This window comes from Prinia subflava, chromosome W (genome assembly GCF_021018805.1).
Source record: "Prinia subflava isolate CZ2003 ecotype Zambia chromosome W, Cam_Psub_1.2, whole genome shotgun sequence".
In the NCBI taxonomy this organism is placed as follows: domain Eukaryota; kingdom Metazoa; phylum Chordata; class Aves; order Passeriformes; family Cisticolidae; genus Prinia; species Prinia subflava.
In genome coordinates this window covers 9,085,299-9,092,966 of record NC_086282.1, presented here as the reverse complement: position 1 = coordinate 9,092,966, position 7,668 = coordinate 9,085,299, and the positions used below count along the sequence as shown (strand labels likewise).

Below are 7,668 nucleotides of genomic sequence, written 5' to 3'. Positions count from 1 at the left end.
GAGCACTTATGGGTGGGAATCCAGAATGTTGTTACTCATATATTGATCACATAAAGTTTTAATGAAAAACCTGTGATATGATCAATCTGATTAGGTTGTTTTCAAGTATTTCAGCTTTCACAGCATGCTCAGTGAATGGCTTTTTGTTTTCCCTTTTTGAAACTTTCCCAGAATATTTTTTCAGGATATTTTTTCCAGTATGATTTACCTTTGTCTCTATTTTCCCCGGTAATCTGACTGCCTGGAGAACCAGTTAATCATATCTGTGTTCCTGGTAATTCATTATTCCATTTGCAAAAAGATAGAGGAAAAACTCCCAAAGAATCCAGTATTGTTAAGGTGTGGGCCTAACATTGGCCTAAATTTAGGCTTCAGGCTCTGCCAGTGTCTGTGTGAAAGGCAAGCGAGCAACTTTCTCATGTTAGCCTGAGAAAACTTAAGGAGGAATTCAAACAAACCTTGGGAAGTGAGAAACCATCCGCAGGTGGTGTTTTTCCAACATGTTTACTGGAAAGAAATGTTTACAAAAGGGTGTAGGTGCTGAATAACCAATCATGTTCTTTGTACCGAACTACTCTATAAAAATAGAATTTAGAAGAATAAAGTTTAATCTTTTTTAACATCATGGAGAGTCATGTTGTTACTTCTGTGCCGTCCGAAAATCATAACAACATCTGGTGACCTGATGTTTCAAAGAAGTTCAGTGCAGCCGAGATTGATTCATGCAGCACAGCTTGAAAACTTGCTACCTGCTTCCTCAGAATGAACAGCTGGGCAGAGGTTCCAGAAAACCTGGGGAACCAGCCTCTCCTGAGAGAGAACAGCTTGTGCCTTTCGCCCCCGGCCCCCCCCCCCCCCCCGACTTCTTCTGCTTCTACCTGGGCGAGATCAAAGCGAGCATCTGCAAGCCACCTCTCCCGGCCGGCAGAAAAGGCGCTTCCTTGGGTTTTTCCTTCTCTTTTCTTCGTATCACGGATGGCTACGCAGTGGTTCCTGCTTTTTCAGCCACTGCGACTGGTTTGTACCGTGACTTTAAAAGACGCCAGCCCATCCTAGATACAGCTGGTTGGATTCCCGGACCCTGAGTGTGACACAACAATTCTTCCTTCCTCTGCATGGCCCAACACCTGGCCTGTGGTTGGTGGGGACCGGGACTGAAACTTTTAATCCCCTCTGTATCCTTGTGTGAGTTTAGGGCGAAAAGTTCACTTTATGAGTGTTTTATGCTTTTAACTTTACCTGTGCTTGTTTTTTAAGATTGCCTGTGTGAGTTTAGGGCTTGTCTTTCTTTGTTTCTCTGTGTTTTTACTTTGTTTCTTTCCCTCAGCAGAGTTGGGGGATGCGGTGAGACAGAGGCCAGGGCAGCAGATTCAATCTTTCTGCCTTCTCTCTCTCTCTGCCTCTTGCTGAGCCCAGCCCCCTCTTTCTCCCCGCAGTGGTGGTGGGACGGGGTCAGACCCTCCCCCCCCCGTTTCTGTTTTCCCTACGCGCAATTCTCTCCCCACCCCTGTGGTTTCGTGGGCGTGGTGGGAGATGGGAGACCAGTGCCCTGGAGGGAAGCCTGCAGCTGGTGCTGCCGGCGGCCTGGCTCCCGCCTTCCTCTCCAGCTTTCTGGCGGGCGGCAGGCACTCCGGGCCGGCAGCGCTGCCGCTTCCAGCGCCGGCAGCGGCTGCAATCACTCTCTCTGTCTCTCACTTTTTCCATACTCGATTTTTCCCTGCTCCCTGTGGGCGTGTGGGCCAGGGGGGCCCGCGGGTCCCTTCCCTTCCCTGCATGGTGCAGCTGAGACGGGCGGCTTGGCGCGGCTTTGCGGCTTCATCCCCCCCCCCCTTCCTCCCAGGGCAGTGAAGGGGGGCTGCCAGCTCTCTGCTTGAAAGACGGGCTGGCGGCAGGGGTGGGCCGGGCCTGCCTGGTTGCCCCTTCCCTGTTTCCCCCGCCATGTGCAGTGGCAATGAGAGCAAGGGCAGCGGCCCCTGCCCTGCCGGCACACACTTCGCAACAGCCGCCGCTGTTTTCATTTTCCTTCCCATGTGAATTTGTGCAGGAAGCCGTCATAAGAACGACTGGGGCAATCTCCTCGCTCCTTTTCCCCCTTCCCCCCCCCGCCCCCCCCCCCGCCATGAGCGGCGGGGTTCGCTTCCCCCCTCCTTCCCTGTGTGCTGAGCGATGTTGCGAATAGGGCATGAGGCGGTGTTTGCCGCTTCTAGACAGCTTATTATGCTGTGGGAGTTGCTTTGCTTCAAATTTAAGGTATAGTTCTTTTTTACAGAGAAATGGGGGCCTCGTTTGTTTGGATTTCCCCCATCCCCGCAGAGCTGCAGCCATGCGGTGGGGCCCTGGGGCCCCTGAAGCGCCACTCAGGGCAGGGCCAAATAGCTCCGCTGACTTTGAGCCAAGCGGAAGCTTTTCCTTTTAGAGGGACAGTTGCTTTTTTGTTTGGATTTTTCCCTCCCACCCTCCCTCAAAAAATTTCTTCTCAAGGTGTCTCCAGTGAAAAGAATTGGAGCTTTAAATGCCTGTTCATAATAGAAGAAAAATGAAAAGAAAAATAAAAATCAAATGAGCAACCTTTGTTGCTTTTTGCAGATAACACAAGTATTATTAATAATTCTATATTATAATTATCAGTTATGAGTTTTAAGTGTTATCTTAGTTTTTCAGATATTTGTTGATGATAATTATATAATGTGAATTCACTGATATGATAAAGTTATCACAGTTTTATAGCCAGCTGCTGCTTCTTCTTCTCATGTACTTTGCTATTTGTCTATAATTGCCTGTAAGACACGTGTCACCCAAGAATTTTTCCTTGTTTTCTAGCTGTCTATGCTAGTTTTGCATTCATGATTTTTAAATATTTTTAGGTTTCTGGACAATGTTATCTGAGTTTGTAAGAATGCCTCCTCTGTCCTGACGGTTTGGGATGCAGTTCCAATCCTGGTCACAGACCATCTCAAGAGCCTGCTGAGCTCAGAGCGTCTCTACCCTGACAAATTTAGGAGGTGTCAATTATTATATTAGTTTTTATCATAAGATTTTTAAGAAGCTTGTTTTAAAATTGGTGTAAGTGATTCCTCTGCAGTTAGAGCTGGGCACCAGCCATGCCTTGGCTCTCTCTGGATGGGAACTGCCTGTTTGCCCAGATCTTTTAGCAAAAAAATACATACGAGTTGACTCAGCAATTTGACTATTAAATATAATAACTGAATTGATCTTTGAGGTGAACCTGGAATTCCTGCCCAGGAAGGATGAACAGGTTGTCACTGGAAAAGAAGCACTTCCGCTTTTGCAGTTTCTGGGCTGATGAAAATTATTATCAAAAAGATAACTTGCAACAATGTAACATTTATGTTATGAATCTGAGGAAAAAATAATTATGAAACCTGGATGTTGAATTTAGACATTGGAGTCTGACAAGTTATCAGTTTAGGGCAGTGGAGTCTGACAAGTTTGTTAACTTAAGGAGAAGATGTGCCTGTTTTATCATTAGCAGGTTCAGCAGTCGTGTTACCCATCACCTTTGAGGAGTGAAAAGGGACATTGCATAGCCTTAGTGGCTGTCACATAGAGTGCAACAAGATGACCATGTGGTTGGAAGTTATGGAGACAACAAAAGTCCTGTGTCAGCAGCATGGTCGTGGTTTCCTCAATCTTCTTCCAGTCAATCCCTGCTTCAGACTTCAAGAAGACATCCAGTGATGCCAAGGATCAATATCTTGGCTCAATGGACCCTTTCCTTTTCATGTGTTTTAATTTTATAGTAGATGTTGCTTCATTTAAGTTTCCTACATAGATGTAGTTGCATTTTAGGTAATATTTCACGTGCCTTCGGTGTATGTTTTGTAGTTATTAAGGACTGTTGTTTCACTTTGTGGTTTTTGCCTTTGTGGTGATTGGGATCAAATTTTTTTGGAGTCAGATATCTCTTTATTGATATTTTATTAATTTTATCATTCTTACTATTTCTTTTTTTTCTAGGTGACATCCTACAGGTATCATGGGCCAGTTGAGTGAACGATGGTCCAATCCTGCACATCCTGCAATGGGTCTCTGCCCCTTCAAACAACGCATGCATTTTTGCATTAAAAAAAAAAAAAAAAAAAAAAAAAAAACCAAACAAAAAGGAGGTCAACTCAGATTGTCCAAATAATTGGAAAAAAACCCCAGTTTGTTGTTGCAGGTGTGATGCAAGGACCACCATCTTTTGATAAAAGGCAGGAAAAGCCCTTGTTATCTGAAAGGATGATTCCTAGAGTGATGGATCTTTATGAATTAGACTGCCATTTTTTAGCAGGCTAATGATGTTTTGTTTTTCTGTATTAGTAAAGAGCTGGGCTTGACACTGGTGCATCGACATGGTTGTGTGTAACAGGATTTCTTAGAGAACATGGACATGACGTATTATGGAATGCGGTTTGAGCTATCCCAAACTGGGCCTCAGGTTTGGGCCTGCTAGGCCTGAGGTTTGGGCCTGTGTAGAAGTAGATAGGCCTGTGGAGCAGTTAGAATTTAGGTTAAGGTGTGTGTATGGATATTAGATAGGATAGTTAGGGTAGACTTATGGTAGCTACCTTAAACTGAGATTGTTTGAATTCCTTTTCACACTGAATGCCAATTAAAAAACACCTGAAACTGTAAATTATTTGAAACTGTATATAACCGGGCATTTTGGGAATAAAGAGGAGAACGTATGATTTCACCATATTGATTGTGTTCTGCGTTGCTCTGTCCAGCTTCCATATAGTTAATAGAGACCCTGGCTTCAGTTGTGAAGGGTCAACACCAAATGCCACAGAACTTCCCTGACCATTGAAGTCGGTGCCCAATGGAAGTTTTGTTTAGTGATTGATTACTAAAGAGACTTCTGGTGTCATGTTTGTCTTTTTTTCTCTTGCAAGGGCCCTGCAGTAGAGGACACAGACACAGATGCCGCCCTCAGCAAAAACTAAAAGGGGGAGATGTGGGCCTGACATTGGTCTGAACTTAGGCTTCAGGCTCTGCCAGTGTCTGTGTGAAAGGCAAGCGAGCAACTTTCTCATGTTAGCCTGAGAAATCTTAAGGAGGAATTCAAACAAACCTTGGGAAGTGAGAAACCATCTGCAGGTGGTGTTTTTCCAGCATGTTTACTGGAAAGAAATGTTTACAAAAGGGTGTAGGTGCTGAATAACCAATCACGTTCTTTGTACCGAACTACTCTATAAAAGTAGAATTTAGAAGAATAAAGTTTACTCTCATCTTTAACAGCATGGAGAGTCATGTTGTTATTCCTGTGCCATCTGAAAATCAATAACAACATTTAGGTATGAATTATTCTGCAGGTCCTTCTTTTTCGACCGTGGTAAATCTCCAGGAAGAAAAAGAGATCTAAACACAGTAGTTCTGGCTTATTTCTAACATTCTGGAAATAGAAAATATCTGGATGCTTAAGGAAGATGTATCCCATCTCATCCACAACTCAGGGGTGTAAAGGTGTAATGTTTAGTGGCAGGTTATGCAATCACAAATCCACAGATTCCTTGGGCCATGTAGCTCAGTAATTATGCAGTGCTTAGATGCTTTTAAGTGGAAGTGGGTTTAGGTAAAAGCAGAAGTAAAGCAAAGCTCAAATGAACTGTGTGTTGTGAAATTTCACTATGCATCATACTCTGGAAAATAAATAAAAATCAGTGGCAGTATCAGCAGGAATGCTATTACATTTACTCATTGTCTAAACACATAGAAAGAATCATTTAAGTAAATAAGCTCCAGTCAAACCAGTATCCCTTCTATCACAAATATGAATAAAATACAGTCACCACTGTTATCAAAAGAAAATGTATTTCCTTCAGGCAGCCTCTGGCATCTCTCTTGGAAATAATTTTAATTGAAGTTAGAAGATTAACAGCAATAAAAGAGAAGGTTTTCCTTCCTTTTTAAACCTATATCCATTTCCATCTAGGTTTTCATCTTCTTACCAGCATGACAAATGTTTTTGAGGTTTGGTGTAAATGTGATGCAATTTCAGGAGAACTCAAAACAACATAAAACTTTTTTGCTAGATTGTTGAATATCAGAAGCATAGGTATTCCTTATGCTTTTTCAAAAGCTAACCTGTTGGCAGAAAATGGAACGATGTCACTTTCCTTACACTTAGATTTTGTCGTGTACATTAGTCCTAACCCAAGACTGGAAATAGATTGGTGCAAGCATCTGTTTACCAATGTGTAGTTCAAGATAAACATGTTAAGACTGAAAAGAACATAATTTTCAAAAATTACAGTCACATACAGCAAAATGGTTTCTTCGTAACTAGTTGAACTTAATGGATACTTTCCCTTAAAAGTAGTGTTCTAAGGATTTATACACGTGATTAGTTTCATCCTGTTGTGTTGGTTGACCTTGATTTTCAGTGAGGCTTCCCAAAATGTGCTGAAGGGCTTGCTTGGGTTTTATTTGTTTGTTGTTTCTCTAGAATTTCTCTTTGCTTAGCAGAAATAACAGCTTTAACCTCACATTATTTATCTAAGAGTTAGGCATGTTTAATGATCTTCAGTTTGACAGCAAAATGATCTGTACACACAGATAACTTTGAGCGCAACAGTTCTGTGCTCACTCTCAGTGGTGTTCATTTCCACTTGAGCCAGTTCCTTTAATTTGTAGTGTGTTGCTCCGTTGACCATCAGCTTCACCTCTCTCATGCTCCATTAGCCATCCAAGTGCAGTGCACTCTGCACTGATTCCATAGAGTCTCCTCAATAAGGGCCTCCTTAGGAAGGCTGCCTCTCAGGGTTGCTTTTCCCTAAGATTCTCCTCGGGGTTGCTGTTCCCCGAGGTATATAAGGTTTTTGAGCTTTTCTTGCCCGAAAGGTCCTGCGCCAGAGCCAGAGAAGACAAGCTGAGTCCGCCAGTCCGTGCCTCCAATGTTGTTTATTCTTTCGTTATCTCTTAGTTCTTTCTCAGCTCTGCAAGGCATCCCCAGCAGAGCAGGACACGTGGCGGACTGGGGCAGATCAGAGGGTCCCGGACTTTATATACAGTCTCCCTGACCCAACCACCATCCACAACAAACTTTTTATTTACAAAATCTTACCAATACTTACTGCCTATGTTAACATGTCATTTCTACTCTAAACCAATCCTTGTAATACAACTCAGCAGAAAATGGGGGACGAGAACAAGAACAAAGAGGACAGGACCACTCCCCAATTCCTCCATCTTGCCTCTTCAAACCCATATACTAAAAATCCTAGATTCTACATTTATACTCTGTGATAAACTAACTACTACTTATTTTGAATTCTCTTGGCTTGTGACTCTTCATACAATGTGGGCATTCACTCCCATGGACAGGGATCAAAAGCAGTGTCCTCCTGGGCTCTGTGTGAGGCTGGCTGACCCCCTTGTACAGATCCCAGACCCCCCTGTCCAGTCTCTAAGCCCTCCAGGGTGGCCAGAGGGATGTCCTGGACTCTGACAGCTGCCTTTTCAGAATCAAGTATCATAACCCTAACCTAAGTCTCTGAATTGTTCAAATAGGAATGTTTTGGCCTGCATTGTTGGGAAACATCAGCAATTTTATTTCTGGTTGTTTTATTTCTAGGCTTACTGTAGTTTTGGTGTCTTAAGCATGCCCCTCTACATGTCCCTCTTTCAGAGGGCACTGACAGCCCTCAGCCTCCTCCTGACCCC

At 43.4% G+C, this 7,668-nt stretch overlaps 1 long non-coding RNA gene across 1 annotated transcript; it reads left to right on the top strand.

Annotated features, from left to right (window-relative positions):
• The first annotated feature begins 907 nt into the window (after positions 1-907).
• LOC134563411 (uncharacterized) lies at positions 908-3,784 on the top strand. Its single transcript, XR_010083365.1, has 2 exons — positions 908-1,185; positions 2,865-3,784. It is a non-coding gene; the product is annotated as an uncharacterized LOC134563411 (long non-coding RNA).
• Positions 3,785-7,668: the final 3,884 nt, after the last annotated feature.